Genomic DNA, 20189 nt, shown 5'->3' on the forward strand with positions numbered 1-20189 from the left:
TCAGTCTAGTCAGTTTTTCAAAATGAGAAATTTATTTTATAGCTCTGCTCTTAATTTTAAAATTATATCCCTTCTGCTTTGATGTTGAATTTTTTATCTCCTATGAAGTGATAAATTTAAAGGAAGGTAGCCATTATTCTATTAGATTTACTTATTAGGTGAAATAAAAACCTGACAACTCTATGACAAGCCCAGATAATAGCTTTGCATTGATTTTTAATTGTGAAATATAGCACATATACAGAAAAGAGCACAAAAATATAGCTGTACAGCTGAACTCTCACGAAATGAATACCTGTGTAACCACAATTTAGGTCAAAAAATAAAATATTGCCAGCACCCCAGAAACCCCTCTACTAGCACTTCTCATCAGCCCCTCCCTCCTCCCCAAGGGAAAACACCACCCTGATTGCCAACACCAAGTCCTGCCTTTAGTTTTCTGTTCCAAATGGATTATAAGTGATATATTCTTTCATACATGGGTGTTTGTGCAACATTTTTCTGTTCTTTCTTTCTTTCTTTCCCCTTTCCATCCTTCCTTCCTTTCATTCCTTCGTTCATTCTTTCTTTCGACAGGATCTTACTCCATTGCCCAGGCTGGAGTGCAGTGATGTGATCTTGGTTCATTGCACCCTCTGCCTCCCAGGCTCAGGTGATCCTCCCACCTCAGACTCCTAAGTAGCTGGGCCCACAGATGCATGCCACCACACGCGGCTAATTTTTGTATTTTTTGTAGAGACAGGGTTTTTCCATGTTGCCCAGGCTAGTCTCGAACTCCTGGGCTCAAGCCATCTGCCCACCTCGGCCTCCCAAAGTGCTGGAATTACAGGCATGAGCCGCTGTGTGCCTGGCCCCAATATATTTCTAACATTCCTCCCTGTTGTTGTATTTCACACAGATTAGTTCATTTTTGATGATGCACAGTATTGCAGTGCATTCTGGTTGCTGCCAGTTTGGAGCTGCTACAAACAGCGCCACGGAGAACATTTTGTCACTTGTGCACACATACATGCACATACACACCTAGGTGTGGATTTGATGGATCATACACATGAATATCTATTTTGATTAGGTTAATTGTATGTTCAAGGACTCTCCCAGTCAATGCCTGTGGAATCAGTGAACATTTCCCCCTTCCATTCCTGAAAGTGAACTGGTTTGGATAATAAATTATAAAGCCACCCTGCACTAAACTGCCTTCCAAAGAGGTTGTGCCAGTTACACTCTCACCAACACTTATGAGAGTTTGAGTCACTCCACATCCTTGCCAACACTTAGTATGGATAGTCTTTTAATCCTAGAAACTCTGGTGCATGTCCTTAGTCTGATATTGTTCGTCTTTTCCATCTGAGCCATTCTGGTGTGTGTGGGTAGCATCTTATTGCAGCTTTAATGGGCATTTCTCTGACTTCTGATAGGATTGAGTACCTTTTCATCTATTTATTAACCATTCAGATATTCTCCTTTGGAAAATCCCTGTTCAAGTCTCTTGCATTTTTCTACTGAGCTGTTTTCTTATTTTCTGATTTGGGGAGACCTTAAAATATTATTTACAGAACCCCGTACCAGTCATAGGCGGTGCAGATATTTTTCCAGCTCTGTGAATTGCCTTTTCATTTTCTTAGTGTATTTATAAAAGTTCTTGCTGGTCTAGGACAAAAAACCAAACACCACATGTTCTCACTCATAGGTGGGAATTGAACAATGAGAACACATGGAGACAGGAAGGGGAACATCACACACTGGGGCCTGTTGTGGGGTGGGGGGAGGGGGGACGGATAGCATTAGGAGATATACCTAATGTAAATGATGAGTTAATGGGTGCAGCAAACCAACATGGCACATGTATACATATGTAACAAACCTGCACGTTGTGCACATGTACCCTAAAACTTAAAGTATAATTAAAAAAGAAAAAGTTCTTGCTGGTCTATGAAATCCAATTGTCTGGGGCTCTTTTACTGATCTAAAAACAAGGACGGGATGGTGCCTATTCCTCTGCGTTTCCCTAGACCAGAGCTGTCTAACAGAACTTTCAATGAATGATGCAGCTAGTGAGCACATAGGCACATCTCAGTGAGACAGAGCAACTGAGTCTTTAATTTTATTTAATTTTAATTTAAATGAGCCACATGTGGCCAGTGGCTACCATATTGGACAGCACAGTTTCAGAGCCTGGTACAGTGTAAACAATGAATGTGTCTAAGTAGGGAAATGGCTTGAGGAAAATGGCCTGTTTGGAAGAATAACCAATCTGAAGAATTCATCTGAAACTCCTGGGCACAAACACAATAGCTTCTAAACTGTTCTACATTTATTCTTTCCTACCACCCCCAAAATTCAGTTTCCACACAGCAACAGAACAATGATATTAAAATTCAGGTCCAATTATGGTTGCCCCTTGGTTAAAACCCTTCACTGGTTTCACATCGTCCTTCATATAAACGTCACATTGTGTATTAGCGACGCCACAATCTGGTTCCACCTGCTTCATCTTCCACCCTCCCCTCTCCCTGGTTCCACCTTCCCAAATGTGTCATGCTCTTTCCTCCCTTGGGGATTCTGCACATGCTAGCTCTTCTTCCTGGGTTTCGTTTCTTTTTCCCTCTCTCCTACTCTCCACTCCCTCCTCACCTGACAGGCACCTTCCCTCTGTATTCATTTGCTAGGGCTGCCATGACAAGGTACCACGATGCGAGTGGATAAAACACAGTTCTGGAATATGAAAGTCCAAGATCAAGATGTCATGCTCCTTTTGAAGGTGATTTGCTGGCTGTTTTTGGCACTCGTTGGTTTGTGGAAATACCAGTCTGATCTCTGCCTCCTGTTCTCATGTCCTTCTCCCTGTGTGTGTGTGTGTGTCTCTAAATTTCCCCTTTTTATAAAGATAACAGTCGTATTATAGCAGGGGCCCACCCTACTCTACTCTAACCTCAACTTAACTAATTACATCTGCAAGAACACTATTTCCAAATAAGGTCACGTTCTGAGGTCTAGGGGTTAGGACTTTGACATATGAATGCTGGGGAGAAGAGGATGGAATTGAACCCATAACAACACCCTTCCAGTCTGAGATAAAATGTCACTTACACAGACAGTTTTCCCCTACTTCCCAGACCAAGTGCCACCCCTCCCTCCCCCATCGTTATATCTGTGCATTGCCTTTGTGGCACTTCTCAGAGCTCAAATCAATTATTTGTTTTATGTTTGTCTTCCACCACCAGATTAAGTTTCATGGGGGTAAAGACTCTACTACTTCCTCCAGGAAGCATCTGGCGGAAGTATCTCCAAGTACTGGTACACTGAGGGGCACAGAGTAGGACTTCTAACCATTTTCCTCTAATGGACGGACCAGTCACAAACGAGCCACAAAGTGCCGTGTGATGTTTACCAGCTCAGATCCCAGAGGCAGACAAACTAGGTTCAAATCCCAGCTCTGCAACATCTTAGATGAATGATCTCAGGCACGTCACTCACTTTGTCCATGACTCAGTTTTCTCCTCTGAAAAATACCTCCTCCATCAGGTGTCAAGTAAGTGAATACACATGAAAAGTATAGGAGTTTTCCTATCAGTACCTGGTGCAGAGCAAAAGCCCAATGAGTTTAGTTAGCGCTTCAGACAGGGAATGCCAAAATCAGCATCTTCCATAACATCGCTCCCTTTCAAGACAATTCTCTCATTTCACAAGGTCATCGTCATCAAGTCTCCTTCCATCCCTGCGTTTTGTATTCTGGTGGGTTTGGCCATGCATCTCATTGGAATGCAATTTCATGCGGTTTGGGACGAGACGATGTTCCTTGAAACTTCCGCCCCGTGGCTCTCTCGAAATTTCTTGGAGATAGAAAAGTAGATTTGGCTCCGTTCAGAACCTGTTTGAACATTCGTTGCACATACTTCAAAACCGAGACCTTTGGACTTCTCACCCATTTACTCTTGGCAAAAGGCAGCTTCCTGCTTCTGAGAAGTTAAGCTTTCAAGCTTAGGGGAAAAGGCTTTTTGGACAACAAACAGTCCTGTAAAAACAATATTTTGATGAGTTAAGTGTAAATGAATCAGAAACACATGGATTAAGCTTCTCTTGATGTACACATGGGTTTAATAATTATTGGGGGTGGGAGAGAAGGGAAATGGGGCTGGAAAAGCTGTGTCTTGGGTTTTATCAAATCTAAAATGTTTGAGAAGTAATTCAAGACATTCCACACACCCCCAAGTGTAGCCAAATTTTCCGATTCCACTTCCAAGGAGCCACACAGGATCTTTCTAGTAACAACTGAGTGCTCCACAGTGCCAGGTTTTCATGGCTTCCGATTGGCTGGGCATAGAGCTATGATTTATGAGACCATTCAAAGATTTATATATTGCCATTATAACAAATTCCTTTCAAACGGAACAGTACCCAAATGCAGCTTTAAAAATATCTTTCCTGTTAGAAGCCTCCTTTCTCTTCACAAAACTCTCCTTCTTTTCCTTTTCCCCAGCCCCTCCTTAAACCGCAGATCCCCCTACGAGGTCTCAGACCAGTGAAGACTGAGGGAATTAATTTTACCATGACTGAAACGTGTTTCACTTTGGATTGAGTTTTAAATGACTTGGGTCTATATAAACTGAGGGTCACAAGGAGGTTATAGCTAAAGGGCTTATAAGTTAGGTGAAGGGTGGAAGGGGTGGAATTTTATAAATGCTTATTGCTTTCATAAAAAGAAAAGCTAAGTTGTGTTCGTGCCGAACACAGTCAAACACTTAATATATCAGGGCACACTGTTTCCTAGAGGAAGTGTTCCATACTGATTTGGTGGGCTTCCGTCTTCCTCCATTTCAATGACATCATCAGTGTTGGGCATCTGGTTAGGATAAGTAACTTCTTCCACATGTCACCATCCGTGTGTCTTTCCCTAAAATAAATTTTGGGTCACTCCAAGCTCTGAGGTATTCTAAATCACTTGGCTTAACAGGCAGCAGAAAAGTGAGGTGAGAGGTAGTGGGAAGAAGAACTTCCTGATTTTCTGATTCATTGTCCCATAGGTCTTGCTTCAAGTGACATACTCACAAGTCCCACCCAGTATGGAGTACAGAGGTTATCAGAAGAAGAAATGACAGAGTTAAGCCCCCATGAGTTTCACAGCAGGCACGATTGCAAAATTGGAATCAGAGAGATGACTGTTTTAGCAAACACACAAGTGGTGGCAATGCTACATATGAAAGCCATTGCCCAAATGACCCAAGCCATCTGTATTAGTCAGCTATGCTACAATAATGCTGCATAACAAACAATCCCAAAATTCATTATAAGGACATTCATTTATTATCATGTTCACAGATCTGTAAGTTGACTATAACCAGCTGAGCTAGGATGAACTTAATGCTCTAGATTCTGACTCTGGGCTCCAGGCTATAAACTGGGTTTAGATCTGTTTCAAGTGTCTTTCACCCTCCCTGTACCAGCAGTCACCTAGATCATGTAGCTTGCTCTACATGTCACATTCTAGAGCCCAGGTCTACAATTCCTTCTCAGATACAAACATTGCTACTACACTACATTGCTTCTTGCTGTCTATAATATATTACTTAAGTACTAAAATGTCTAATGAATACATATATTCTCATGTCTAGCTCTTACCATGATGTCATCAGCTCAAGACTGCATGACTTGTATAAGAACAGCAGCAGCTACTTGGACCTGTTCTTCACATGGTGTGTCACCAGAGTACAAGAGGTCAAGGTCAACTACACAAGCACATTCCAAGTCTCTGCTCATGTTGAAGTCTTGCTCACATCACATCTACTAGCACTCCACTGGGCAAAACAAGTCCCATGGCAAGTATTAGAGTCAAGGGGCAGGAAAGTACCCCCACCCAATCATGAGGCCATGGCAGGGTTGTGGATGTGTAATATGTCTTCAAGGAACTCAAGAATTGGGGCCAATTATTCAATCAAATCACCCCAAGTGTTTCTTGACCCTTCCTCTCCATCCATACCACATATCAAACCACCAACTCCTACTAATTCTACTTGCTTATCATATCTAATCCATCCATTTCTCCCTCCCCTTACACTACCTTTTCTAAGCCCCCAACATCTCTCATCTGGACCACTCCCATAGCACCCTCCCTGGTGGTGCCACTTCAAGCCATTTCCCACATTGTGACCAATGTGGCCTTCCTAAAAGGCATATCTGATAGTGCCTCTGCTCTACCTTTTGATGGACTTCCCTTCACACTCAGGATAAAGTCCAGAAACCTTAACTTGATCCACAAGGTCTTATGTGAACCAGTCTGTCTACCTTTTTGTTCTTATTTCTTCCCTTCTCCCTCACTCTCTGCCTCAGTCACACTGTCTTCCCCTCCAAGCCTCCAAAACACATCTGTCCTAATGACCTTCTCTCATGATGGTATAGAAGGCTCTTCCTACCCTCTCCTTCCCTGGATAAGTTCTTCCTATTTTTCACGTCTCTGCTGAAGAAATGTGTTTACAAAAAAGCCTCCCTTGATGCCATAAACCAAGGTAGATGCTGAATGGTTTTTAAACATGTCTGAAAAATGTCCATGTAGGAGTCTATTTCCCCTACCCTTAGACCTAAGAGGGACTTTGTGACTGTCTCCATGAGTAGAATACAGCGAAAGTGACATCACATGCCCTCTGAGGCTGGGTGAGGAAACCATGTCACTTCTGCTGGTTTCTCTTGGGACACTCACCCTTGAAACCCAGTCTCTATGCTGTGAGGAAGCCCAGAATACGTGGAGAGGCCCATGTGGAGGTAAACTGAGGCCTCCCAGCCAACGGCCCCAGCTGAGCTCCCAGCTGACAGCAAGCACCATCTTGACAGTCATATGAATAGGCCACTTTGGAAATAGACCCCCTAGCTCTTAGTCAACCCAACCAATGCCACATTGGGGAAGAGACAAGCCTTCCCCACTGAGCCCAGCCCAAGCTGCAGATTTGTGAGCAACATTGCTGCCATTGTTGTTTTAAGATTGTTGTCATCTTAAGTCACAGTCTGGGGGCAGTTTGTGACTCAGCCTTAGCTAACAAGAACTGCGCCCCACTTTATGGCTTTTAAGTCACTGTGATATTCTGTCACTCTAACCCATAAGTTATAAAGGCACAGACCATGTTGCTGCTGTAGCAATCTGTCCCTGTTATATAGCAGGTGTTCAGTACATATTTTTTGACCAATGACAGGGATCTGTGTTTTGGTAGGAAAAGCCAACCTTCTCTGGGAATGCAGTCTCATAAGCAAACACCCTCCCTTCCCTTGCCTCTCTTTTCCTCATCACAGTCACAAATGACACCTCTAAACCTACTTGTATTTTACGTAAAGTATCTATAAGAGTTCCAGCAGGAAATAGTATGCTCAGATTAGAATAATTTGAAAATAGTTTTCTGTGGCTGCTGTAACAAATGATCACAAACCAAGTGTCTTAAAAAACACAGACATTTATACTCTCAGTCCTGGAGACCAGAAGTCTGAAATCAAGATGTCAACAGGGTCACACTGTCTCTGACGGCTCTAAGGGAAGGTCCTTCCTTGCCTCTCCAGCTTCCAATGGTTCCAGGCATTCCTTGACTGTGACTCCATCGCTCCCACCTCTGCCTCTATCTTCAGAAGGCCTTTTCTCCTTTTCCTTATTTGTCTCTCCTTTATTTGTCTCTTGTAAGGACACCTGTCATAGGATTTAGGGCCCACCCAGGTATGCCAGGATGATCTTATCTCAAGATCCTTCACTACATCTGCAAGGACCCTGTTTCCACATTCATGGTTTCAGGGAGTAAGATGTGGATATGTATGTCTTTTGGGTTTTTTTTTTTTTTTGTCTTTGTTTTGTTTTGTTGAGACAGAGTCTCGCACTGTCACCCAGGCTGGAGGGCAGTGGCACAATCTCGGCTCACTGCAACCTCCACCTCCTGGGTTCAAGCAATTCTCCTGCCTCAGCCTCCCAAGTAGCTAGGATTACAGGCTCCTGCCACCACACCTGGCTAATTTTTTTGTATTTTTAGTAGAGACAAGGTTTCACCATGTTGGCCAGACTGGTCTCGGACTCCTGACCTCATGATCTGCCCGCCTCGGCCTCCCAAAGTGCTGGGATTACAGGCATGAGCCACTGTGCCTGGCCTAACATGTCTTTTTGAGACTATCATTCAACCCACTACCTAGGGCTAATTCAAGGGCTATTTTTTAATGCATGGGAAAGGTTGAGGGAGCCATAGTGAGGTACCAAGTCACAGTACAACTCTTACCATCTCTAAAGCTGAAAGGAAGAGAATTGGGGGTGGTACCAGAACCAGAGAAAGAGAGATGTGTGGCAACTCTCCAGGAGACAGTGTCCCTCCACGAAGAGGGCTTCCTGGAGAAAAGTAGTGACTTTGAGTCCAAGGACGCAACCAGACCAAGGTAACCCAAGGAGAGCGTCAAGGGAGCAATCTCTCTTCCTCCTATCTCCCCTCCACCAGGATGCCCTTGGTCAAGCCAAACCTAGAAGCCAGAGGGCAAGGGGGTCCACAGTGCCATCTGCATGGGACAGCTTCCTAGGCAAAGAGTAAACGAAGATGGATAGTGGAGCTGGAGGGACAAGCAGAAAAGATCTGGAACAAACAATGTGCTCAGAAAAGAAAGGAAAAGAGGTTCCCACATGGGCTTGCAGATACAATACAGAAGCTTCCAACCAGAATGGCATGGGCTCCCTAAAAAGAGTCAAGAGACCTGGACCCTTGACCCTGCTGTGCCACACAGAAGCTGGAGACCTGAATTAAGTTACTTTCCTTCTCTCAGCCTTCCTTTCCTCTTCTGCAAAAGAGGGAAATCTGATGTGCCCTACTTGCTTCAGATGGCCTGAAGTTCAAACAAGGGAACAGGTGGGAAAGTGTATGCTCTTCACAGAGGTATATTTTTATCTCTGCTGCTTTCCAACCCCTGGAAGAGAACAGAGAACCTAACACATAGTAGATGCTAACACATATTTGTCTACATAATCATGACATTGAAACCCAATCGATGTCTTCTAGAATCCCATGGGGGGTGGATTCACAGCCCCTTCCACCCAATAATGGGGTGAACTGTATGGACTAAAACCTTGAGGTTATAGCCTCTTATAACCTGCCTTATAAGCATGCTGCCCATTCAGAATTGGTCATTTCATAAATTAAGTGGGTCCTGATGGTGGTAGTGGAGCTGCCAGTGATGATCAGAAGCATACCATCTACTAAAAAAGAACAGAAACCCAACTCAAATAGACTTAACCAAAAAGGAGGATGTATTGGTTCACAAAACAAAAAATTCTATGTCAGATCGAGCAAGTTAGAATAAGGACCCATCAGTTCAAACAGGGACCCAGTTCCTCTCTCTCCCTCTCCATTCTGTCTTGGAAACTGTTAGATTTGAACAGTGTTTGTACACATTTGGACGTCTGTACAAGGCCCTCTGATGCTCTAGAAACTTCCTTTCCGTTAGCAACACAGTGAACACATGGCTTCTCCGCAGCCTGAGGGGGAAAGAGGGTCTCCACTGGTAGCTTTCTCAGAGGGGAAAAGAAGGCTGCCTGTCAAAAATCCAAACAAATGTCTTCTTGCATTTCACAGGCCTAGATTGGTTCAGTACTCAACCCTGAGCCAATGCTTGTGGTCTGGGCTGGGGGCATGGTGGAGAGAGATTTGTACATTGGTTTGCACTAGTTGGGTCTTGAAGCTGGGTGTTGGAGCAGTCCTACCCAAACCACATGGCTAAGAGAGATAAACCTGTCCAGAAAAATGCTAGGTAATGCTGCTAGGAAGAACAGATTGAATGCTGGTGAACACACACAGACCACTGCCTCACATTTGAGTTACAATTTCCAAAGCTCCTTTCTCACACATTGTCTCCATGGACCCTTACAGAAGCTCTCTAAGGGACAGAATGAAGCCTTTTTGGCTCTAATATTTTCCACCATGCTTACTAAGTGCATGCACATCTCTTTCCCAACTCTGCATTCAGGGACATCGTGTTGGTAGCTTGAAGACAGCCACGCTGGGAATAGTTACACCATGGGAACTGCCAAACAGTACACATCAGGTAAGTTTTGTTCAGAAAGCTGATTTGCTGGCCCACTGAAGAGCTTCTGGCTCTGAGATTCTCCACAAAGTTCACCAAGGGAGTCAGAGAAGGATTTGTTTACCAGCCCCAGTCGTCCTCCATTCAACCCCCACAGTGGTCTTTCGAAACAAGACTACGACATTTCATGACATTCTTTCACAGCTACCTATTACCTTCAATTATCGTTCCAGATTCATTCCCTTACCCATCCTTTGAGCACTGGTTGTCAGTCATTTGCTATTCACAAAGCTCCAGCTGTTTTCTCACCTCTGTGACTGTGCACATGCTGTTTCCTCTGCTTGGAACACCCTTGTTTCCATCCTCCACGTGAGGGACCCTTCCTCCTCCACCAAGACTCAATGCAAAGGCTGCAGGCATTCTCCTCCTCCAGGTAGAGCTGGCTGACCTGTCCTCTATGGTCCCACTGCCTCTCCACCCCAGAACTGCCAAATTCTTGCCAGAATCGAATTACTCATCTACACATCTGTCACCTCCAGATGACTGCCTGCCTGGTTCACTGTTGTATTCTCAATGTCTAGCACAGAGCCTAGCCTACACTAGATAGTTCAAAACTAATTCTCGGATCAACAATGAATAAAACAAAGAAGTATTTAGCACCCACTATATGCCAGATACTGTACTAAGCATTGAAATTTGTGAGAGGGGTCAAGACATGGTCCTTGACCTCAAAGAGCTCAGATTATGCACATAAATAAGCAAGATTAAGACCTATGCTAAAATAAGCAAGACAGAGACCTAAGTTAATTATCATTGCATCCCTTCTACTTAGCATTTAATATGTGCTAAACAACTGTTTGTGGAAAGAACGATGGTTCAAAACCCCCTTGACTCATTCAGGCCAGCAGAGGGGCATTCTTGACTCAGCTGTCATTTGTAATACACCATCATCACCAGACACTATTAAGCATCCATGTAGTATAAACACAAAGCGAGTTACACAGACGCAGCCCCTGATGTCTGGGAGTCTGCGTTAAACTAATGACATCAGCTCTCGGCAAACAGGAAAGAACAAACAAGCAGAGAAAGAAGTTGTGTGCTCCATGGTGAAATGGGAATGAGTAGCTCAAGCTCGTGACGGGATCAGGACACAGGGACATTGAGTACCAGGGACTCAGGCCAGCCGCCCTTTTTGGGTGGGATAAAGAGCATGCATCACCACTGTATTCCCACTCTAAGGAGAAATGAAATGATGAAGACTTGAATAAGAGGTGTGTAAGACTGAGAAATCATAATAGCAGTCATCACTGACATTTTCTTCAGTATTGTTTGTGCACCAGGTACCATGCCGGCCGCTGTATCTCTAGCAGGTCATTGAGTCCTCACAATAGTCCTGAGGTCAATATTCACTTTATACAAATTAAAAACTGGGGCTCAGAAGAGGTAAGTCACTTGCCTAAAATTGCACAGCCAATAATAGGGAAGGCTGGGTTTCCAACTCAGATCTAATTCCTGAGCCTGATTTTTAGCCACAGCATTATACTACCTCAGAGAAGCTAGAAAAAGCGCAGACAAGTCTTAACCCTCTTTTCCAAGAGGGAAAGAGTTTGGGTGAAATATGCATAAGTGTTTGACAGGTGAGCCTCCCTATGGCCAGGATGCAGAACTGCTCCATCACCACAAAGAAATTCCCTCCTGTTACTCCTTGTAAGTCACACCCTTCCTCAATAGGCAATTTGTTTTATAGCTGACAAACCCAGCCAAGCAAACTGGGCTAGCACAGATCTCTCTTCTATTTTTTGATCTGCTAATTTACTGTTGTGCTTCCTCCATGCAGCTGGCTTGTAAATTGCACATCCTCATGAAAGGGTCATCTTAGCATTTCCCTTCCTCTCTCCTCTTCTCAAGCCTAAAATGCCAACATGAAGCCTTCCAACTGGGACAGGAGATAAGAAATGAGGAGGCAGCTAGGAGCACGAAATGGATCAGGGTGCAGAGGTAGGAACAGCCCACGGACATGCCTAGTGGCTGGACCAGTTTTGTGTGGTGGTGAGGCGGGAAAGGGTGAACCTCAATGCCAAGTCAACTTTCTTCTTTTTTGTTGGAAAATTGCAAACATATATTTTACACAGACTCAGATTCACACATGAAGAGAAGCCAGAGTCGAGAGCTGCAGGCCCCGGGTTCCAAACTGGTCACAGCAAGCTGTCACTGTAAATCTTCTGTAGAAACACTCCTGGTATTGTGTGACTGTTAAAGGCATGGGCCTTGGAATTGGTCCTGTCTGGTATTAACTCTGTTTCAGTACTTGGTAGGGATGTTGCAGTGAGTTTGAGTATTGCCCTGCCCACCCGCCTACCACCAAAAAACATACATCCACCCGGAACCTCGGAATGTGACCTTATTGGGCCTAAGAGTCTTTGCAGAGATAATAAAGGTACAGTTCTCTAGATGAGACCATCCAGGATTAAGTTGTGCCCTGTATGCAGTGATAGATGTCCTCATAAGAGACAGAAAAAAGAAGACAGACACACAGGGAGGAAGCCCATGTGAAGACAGAGGCAGAGACGAGTGATGGAGTCACAAGCCGAGGAATGCCTGGAGCCGCCAGAAGCTGGAAGATGTTAGGAAGGATCCCCACTAGGGCCTTCGGAGGGATCACAGCCCCACAAACCCCTCAATTTCAGACATTTCGCCTCTAGCACTGTGGGAGAATACATTTCTGTTGTTTTAGGCCACCAAGTTTGGCAGACCTAAAAACTAATAGGAGTGATGGCAGGCAAGCCATTTCATTTTACCTCTGTGAGATTATTTTCTCATCGTTAACATGTCTAAAATGGGCATGTATTAGGCTATTCTCACATTGCTATAAAGAAATCTCTGAGACTGGATAATTCATGAAGAAAAGAGGTTTAATTGGCTCACCATTCTGCAGGCGGTGCAGACAGCATGATGCTTGCATCTTTTCAGCTTCTGGGGAGCTCTCAGGAAGCTTACGGTCATGGCAGAAGGTGAAGGGGGAGCAGGCACCTCCCATAGCCAGAGCAGGAGCATGGGAGAGTGGGAGGAGGTGCCACGCCCTTTTAAACAACCAGATCTCTTGAGAACTCACTCAGACATCAAGGGGGTGGTGTTAAACCAGTCATGAGAAATCCCCCCCACCCCCGCCACCACCATCCAGTCATCTCCTACCAGGTCTCACCTTCCACACTGGGGATTACAATTGAACATGAGAGTTGGGTGGGGACACACAACCAAACCATATCAGGGTGTAAGAATAGTATCTGCCTTTCAGAGATGGCAGGAAGATTCAGGGCAGGGCTCTGTAAACAGTTGCTGCTATCATTGTAAATTTTATGAGCCCATCAATTACAGAAGGATGTCCACGAACAGACTCTCCCCATGCCCTGATAACAAATGTCAAGGGTGAGGAGACAGAACATGGGGTGCAATGTGTCAATCTTGTGGACTGTAGCCCAGGACATCAGAGGTAGTAGCTAGGAAGGGTAAAAATGGTGAAACACTGAGAGAGGGCAAAAGAAGAGTTCCTTCAAATGCTTCTGAGAGGGCCTGAGACCCAGCTGCATAGGTCTCTGAGCCTCAGTTTGTTTTACTATAAAGTGGGGATAATAATAGAACCTCCCTCGTCAGGCTGCTCTGAGGATAAAAGGAAACGCCATGTGGAAAGTGCTTACTACAATGTCTGATATTTATTCACTCATTCCATTGATAATTGTAGGACCCTTCTGTATGCTGGGCACCATGCTAGGCACATGGGAAGCACTCAGTGAATGGTCCCCACTGTTTTTATTTTTGTTATTGCTTTTTTTTTTTTTTTTTTTTGAGACAGAGTCTGGCTTTTTCACACAGGCTGAGGTGCAGTGGCGTGATCTTGGCTCACTGCAACCTCCACCTCCTGGGTTTAAGCAATTCTCCTGCCTCAGCCTCCCAAGCAACTGGGATTACAGGCACATGCCACCATGCCCAGCTAATTTTTGTATTTTTAGTAGAGACGGGGTTTTGCCACGTTGGCCACGCTGGTCTCCAACGCCTGGCCTCAAATGATCTTCCTGCCTTGGCCTCCCAAAGTGCTAGGATTACAGGCATGAGTCACCACGCCTGGCTTGTTATTAACATTGGGTGGGCTGAAAACATCTCTACTGACTGGGCTTCCCTGACTGTGGAAGAAGGATGAGAAGAGATCATCCTTTCTCCTCCCCATCAATCCCAGTCAGCTCACAGATGTTCTCTTTGGCATGTCCCTTAGGGCCATCCATCCATCATGGAAATATTTTTCGAGACCACAAGGAGGGGAACACTGTAGCCAACCTTCCCCACCCCCAGGACCATGGGAATCTGCCCTGAGGACATGGCTCCGTGGCTTCCCAGAAATACAATAGGAGTTGAGGGCAGCATAAATTTAGCAAAGTGACTTCAAGCTATTCAAGCTTCTCAGCTAAGAAATAGGACACAGGGATGTCACAAGTTCCACTGTGCTTCTGGACCCCAATAAGAAAAATCACTCCATTTGTTATTTCATTTGTTCATTCTTTTTTTTTTTTTTTTGAGACGGAGTCTTGCTCTGTCACCCAGGCTGGAGTGCAGTGGCGCAGTCTTGGCTCACTGCAAGCTCCGCCTCCCGGGTTCACGCCATTCTCCTGCCTCAGCTTCTCCGAGTAGCTGGGACTACAGGCGCCCGCCACCACGCCCGGCTAATTTTTTGTACTTTTAGTAGAGACAGGGTTTCTCCGTGGTCTCGATCTCCTGACCTCGTGATCCGCCTGCCTCGGCCTCCCAAAGTGCTGGGATTACAAGCGTGAGCCACCGCTCCCGGCCATTTGTTCATTCTTTCAATAAATATTTATTGAGCTTCCCTCTGTGTCAGAAGCTGTTCTAGGCTCTGAGAATTCAAAGAGGAGAATAAACGGACAGTATCTCTTCCATCACAGCAATAATAGCTCAGTTAATCATACATATAAATATATTATTGCGAACTATAAATAAGTACCCTGAGGAGAAGTTACCTATCGTGATAAGAGTGTTTACAAAAAGATCTAACCATAGAGTTCAGGACAGGGGACTGATCAGGGAAGGCTTCCTTAAACTGAGGGCTGAAATACAACGAGTGGGCATGGAGAAGGGTGCCAGGCAGCGGGAACAGCTTGTGCAAAGGCCCTGTGGTTGGAGACTGAATTGCTGGAGGGCAGAAAGGAGAAAGGGCTTGTGGAGAACAAGGAATGAGATAGAACAAAGAGAGCAAGGGTGAGACTTGCAGGGTCTTCTAAGCCTTGGAAAAGACCAATCTTTAATCACAGAGCAAACACTTACTGAGCACATCCATGATGCCAGGTGCTGTGCCAAGTGTTTGCATGATCAGCCTCTGTCAGTACTTGTCACAGACTTGTGAGGTTGTCACATTGTACCTCAGCTCAATTTCACAGGTAAGAACCTGGGTCAAGGAGGTTTATTTACTTGCTCAAGAAGCAAAAGAAGTCCTTGAAAATATTTTAGCTCTGGATTTTGGGGTTTTGTTTTGTTTGCTTGTTTCCTTAAGCAAAAGAAAGAGAAGGAGAATTTTTGGAGTTTAGGGGGTTGGAGTAAGGTGGGGAAGGGGTCAGCATGCGTGACTTGAACACACTCCCCAGGAAAGTCAGATGGAACAGAATAATATTAACATTGCACATTTGAATAGCACTTTCTCTTCTTTTGATAGTTCCCTCCAACTCTCAAGGTAATTATTATGATTATACCATTTTCCTAAAGGGGTAAACTGAGGAAATGAAAAGCTGAATGCTGTGCTCTGAAACATAGAACTCGTAAGTTCTAAGAGCTAAAGCCAGAACATGAACTGCGTTTTATTTGACTCCTAAATCAGGGCTCCTTCTGCTCCCTCCAACTTCTACTCAGGCTATCAGCCTTCCTTGCCTTGAGTGTGTCATCCTGGTCACCATCTCATGCTAAGACTCTTCTCATAAACTCACAGGGATTAATCAGAAGAGGGCATTTTCAAGAAGAGCTTTAATAAACTCTAACCTGGTTTCTGTACCCTTAAATTGCAAAGGATAAAACACAATGCTTTAACATAATTCCTAATAAGGAAATTTTTTTTTAACAGGAACTTTGTTATAGATCAGGATCCGTATTTTATCCTTGTCAGTCACACTTTTCACACCTGTAATCTTAGCCAAGTTTACCTCAACCTGAGTTTCAACTCCCTCGTTTTGTCAAAGGGGGCATTATTGCACACCTACTCACTAAGACAGCTGTCAGACTTACAGAAAACAATCCGTGTGAAGTCCTTGGTGCATAGAAAATGCTATGTAAAGTGAGCCCTTACTACTCCTATCCCAATGATTATTTCTATTATTAGCAATTACTCTTCATACCTTGTTGGGCAGTGACCCCACAGTTAAGAATGATGAATGAGCTGTCCTCAAGAACTTTCCAACTAAAAAGGAGGGCCAAGTATTTTCACAAGACAAGGCATCAGGCCATGTTGGAAAGACCTTTAACAAAGAAGCTTTGAAACAACAGATAATAAATGACCTGATGAACTCTTTGTTAATCAGGGGAGACAAATGCATATGAACTGAAACCTGTGCAGTAGGCTGCTCACACATGTTATAAGCTAACAGACCTCTGCTGGGATATTTTGTATGCCCCCCCCCCACCCAATAACATCCCAAGAATATACCATCCCCTTTGGTTAGCTCAGGTCCCCCAGCCATAAAAAGAAAAAGCAGGTTTGGCCAGGCACGATGGCTCACGCCTGTAATCCCAGCACTTTGTGAGGCCAAGGTGGGTGGATCACCTGAGGTCAGGAGTTCAAGACCAGCCTGGCCAACACAGTGAAACCCTGTCTCTACTAAAAATACAAAAATTAGTTGGGTGTGGTGGCACATGCCTGTAATCCCAGCTACTCGGGAGGCTGAGGCAGGAGAACTGCTTGAGCCCAGGAGGCAAAGGTTGCAGTGAGCTGAGATCACGCCATTGCTCTCCAGCCTGGGCAACAAGAGTGAAACTGTGTCTCAAAAAAGAAAAAAACAAAAAACAAAACAAAAAAAAGTGGGTTTACAGCTACCTTTTATTGAGCACTTTTTTTCCAAATATTTACATACATTTGCATACATTACATCCCAATTAAGCATTCTGTCAACCCTCTATTTATATATATTATATTTATTCCTGTTACTTCCATTTTAGAGATGAGAATATTAAAGTTTGTCAAGTCACTTGTCCAAGTGACAGAACCAGGTTTTAAATTCTGGGCTGTTTGATTCAACACTCTTAGACCACTTTGCTCTACAGCCCGAATTATTGGCCTCCAAGCCCTCTCCAGCTCTAAAGATTGCACAGTTCTTGGGTGTAAACCCATCCTTTGCACTGCTTCCTGCAAATCCTCTTGTAAACGTTATTCTTCCATATGTCAGCCTTGGCAGCCTCAGGCAGGGTCAGGGGACAGCCAGGCCAGAGAAGTTGAGTTTCACTAGCCATAAATCCTCTGTCTCCGACATGCCCCTTAACTGCTTATCTTTGGAAAACATGACCCAGCATAAGCCAGGGGAATGGCAGGCCGAGTCATAAAGCCACTGGCCAGGGAACACAAGGTGTCCAGGCTTGTGTTCCCAACATCAGACTGTGCAATGTCAGCCATCCAACCCGCTCTCCCTCCCCCCACAAAATGTTCTGGCTCAGACAGATGTCACGGGAACGTCACCATAGGTCTCTCATCTAGTCCCCAAGACATTCATTCTTGCCAGATACCCTCCTGGCCATTACCCTGCAGTTGTCCTTCACCCTCTGATGTGTTTCAGATGTGTAAATCTGATATGAAAGCTCCGATTTCAAAGCCCCTGTGGACTGAGTCTTGGGCCTCTTGGGCCTTGGGTTCTGCACTAAGTGGCCTTTCCCATGGACGGATGGCTCCATCAGACATCCCTGCAGTGGGCCATCTTCTCAAAGGCCTTCATCTTTCTGACAGAAAGGGTACCAGAATCCCCTCACCCCAGAGTGAGACAAGGGGAAGAAAGCTGGGGAAAAGATTAAACTCTTGCTAACCTAGGGGGTGCACAATCAGAAAGCTCAAATGACCACATATTGGGTTGGATGTGTAGCGAGAAGGAGAATACCCAATAAACCTAAAATTGTCAGAGACTGTTTCCTAGGAGCAACATCGGGGGCAGGGCTCCTCAAATCTGGCTGCACATCAACATCACATGGAGAGGGTTTTTAAAATACTGCTGCTTGGCTGGGCGCAGTGGCTCATGCCTGTAATCCCAGCACTTTAGGAGGCCAAGGAGGGTGGATCACAAGGTCACGAGATCGAGACCATCCTGGCTAACATGGTGAAACCCTGTCTCTACCAAAAATACAAAAAATTAGCCAGGCGTTGTGGCAGGCAGCTGTAGCCCAGCTACTTGGGAGGCTGAGGCAGGAGAATGGAGTGAACCCAGGAGGCGGAGGTTGCAGTGAGTCGAGATCACGCCACTGCGCTCCAGCCTGGGCAACAGAGTGAGACTCCCTCCGTCTCAAAAAAAAAAAAAAAAAAACTGCTGCTGCTTGGACCAACCCCTAGAAATTCATATTTGATGAGCCAGAAGTTGGGCTCATTAAATGATGTTGGTAGTTGTTATTGTGTTTGTTCAAGTTCCTTACGTGATTCCATTAGTTTTCTATTGTAACATAGCAAAGTACCCCACGTTTAGGGGCTTCAAAGAACACATACTTATTATCTTATAGTTTCTGTGGGTCAGGAGCCCAGGAACGGCTTAGCTGGGGCCTCTGCTTCAGGGTCTCATGAGGCTGTAATGAAGATGTTGGCCAGAGGTGGGATCTCATCTGAAAGCCCAACTGTGGATGGATCATCCACTTCTAAGCTTCTCAGGTTGTTGGCAAGAATCAGTTTCCTGCAGGTTGCAGGACTGACAGCCTCAGCTCCTTGCTGGCTGTTGGCTGGAGACTGCCCTCAGTTATTTTCCATGTGAGCCTCCTCATTGTGGCAACCCACTTCACCAAAACCAGCAAGGGAGAGAGGCAGCTAACAAGATAGAAGCTACAATCTTATGCAACATAATTATAGAAGAGACATCTCATGCCCTTTGCCATGTGCTATGGGCTAGGGCAAGCCACAGGTCCAGCCAACACTCACGGTATAAATATCCAGTGGTGAGACCATTTCAGGCCGTCTTAGGGCCCGTCTACCACAGGGAAACTAAGATGCAGCCAGTATCAAGAACCATTCATTTTGGGCAGTGGTTGTCAAATCTCTCAAATCAGACTGGCACTTCTCATGCTTTAAAAAGCATATAAATCTCCTGGGAATCTTGTTAAAATGCAGATCCTGGCTAGCACCTGAGACTGCATTTCTAAGTCCCAGGTGATGCCAATCCACTGATTGTCAAATGACAGTTTGAGTCATGAGGATCTAGGGACTGTCATGGGCCAAATCTTTTTTTAAGGTTCAATTCCCACACCGTTGTCAGTGTCACTAGGGTTAGAGCACCCTCCCCAGATGTTACAAAGTATAAAGCTCACTTTATCAGAACATTGGATTAACAAGAATCTCATACTCAATAATGCATCACTGAACACATGCCCTACTTCTAGTCAACTGGGGTAGTAATAAAATCCTAATAATTTGTTTTTTGAGATATCTGTGTGTCAATCGAGTTTATAAAATGTAAATCAGATCAGATTCCTCCTCTATGAAAAACCCACTTATAGCTCTTGTCTTACACTTAATCTTAGCCAAAAGGCCGAGAAGCGATAGCTCTTGTCTTACACAAAGTAGAATCCTTGCCATGGTTTATGTGGTCAGGCTCCTGGGATCTCTCTAACCTCATCTTCCTGTCATTCACTCTGCTTTGGCCACATGGGCCTCCTTGCTGTTCTCTAAATATGCCAAGCATGGCTAACCCCAGGGCCTTTGCACTTGCAGTATCTTCTGCCTAGAATACCTTTGCTCCAATATTCACATGTATTGCATTCTCATGTCCCATCTGTCTCTGCTCAAATGTCACTTTATCATTTGATTAATACACACGTATCTCAAAAAAATTATTACTATCTACCTATTATTGGCTTCAAAGGAGATTAGGTTTAGAAATAAAAGAAACGAACAGTGGGTTTCCAGTATGAGCCTTTCAATTAAAAACTTTTAAGGGTCA

The 20189-nt window shown here is 44.6% G+C and overlaps 1 long non-coding RNA gene across 1 annotated transcript in view; it reads right to left on the reverse strand.

Moving 5' to 3' along the window:
- Positions 1-203: 203 nt before the first annotated feature.
- LOC134732055 (uncharacterized) overlaps positions 204-20189 on the reverse strand; it is a 113475-nt gene continuing 93489 nt past the window's right edge. Inside the window, exon 3 of the long non-coding RNA XR_010114965.1 lies at positions 204-4015. This is a non-coding gene — a long non-coding RNA (uncharacterized lncRNA). The remainder of the gene's footprint in view (positions 4016-20189) is intronic.

This window comes from Symphalangus syndactylus, chromosome 13 (genome assembly GCF_028878055.3).
Source record: "Symphalangus syndactylus isolate Jambi chromosome 13, NHGRI_mSymSyn1-v2.1_pri, whole genome shotgun sequence".
In the NCBI taxonomy this organism is placed as follows: Eukaryota; Metazoa; Chordata; class Mammalia; order Primates; family Hylobatidae; genus Symphalangus; species Symphalangus syndactylus.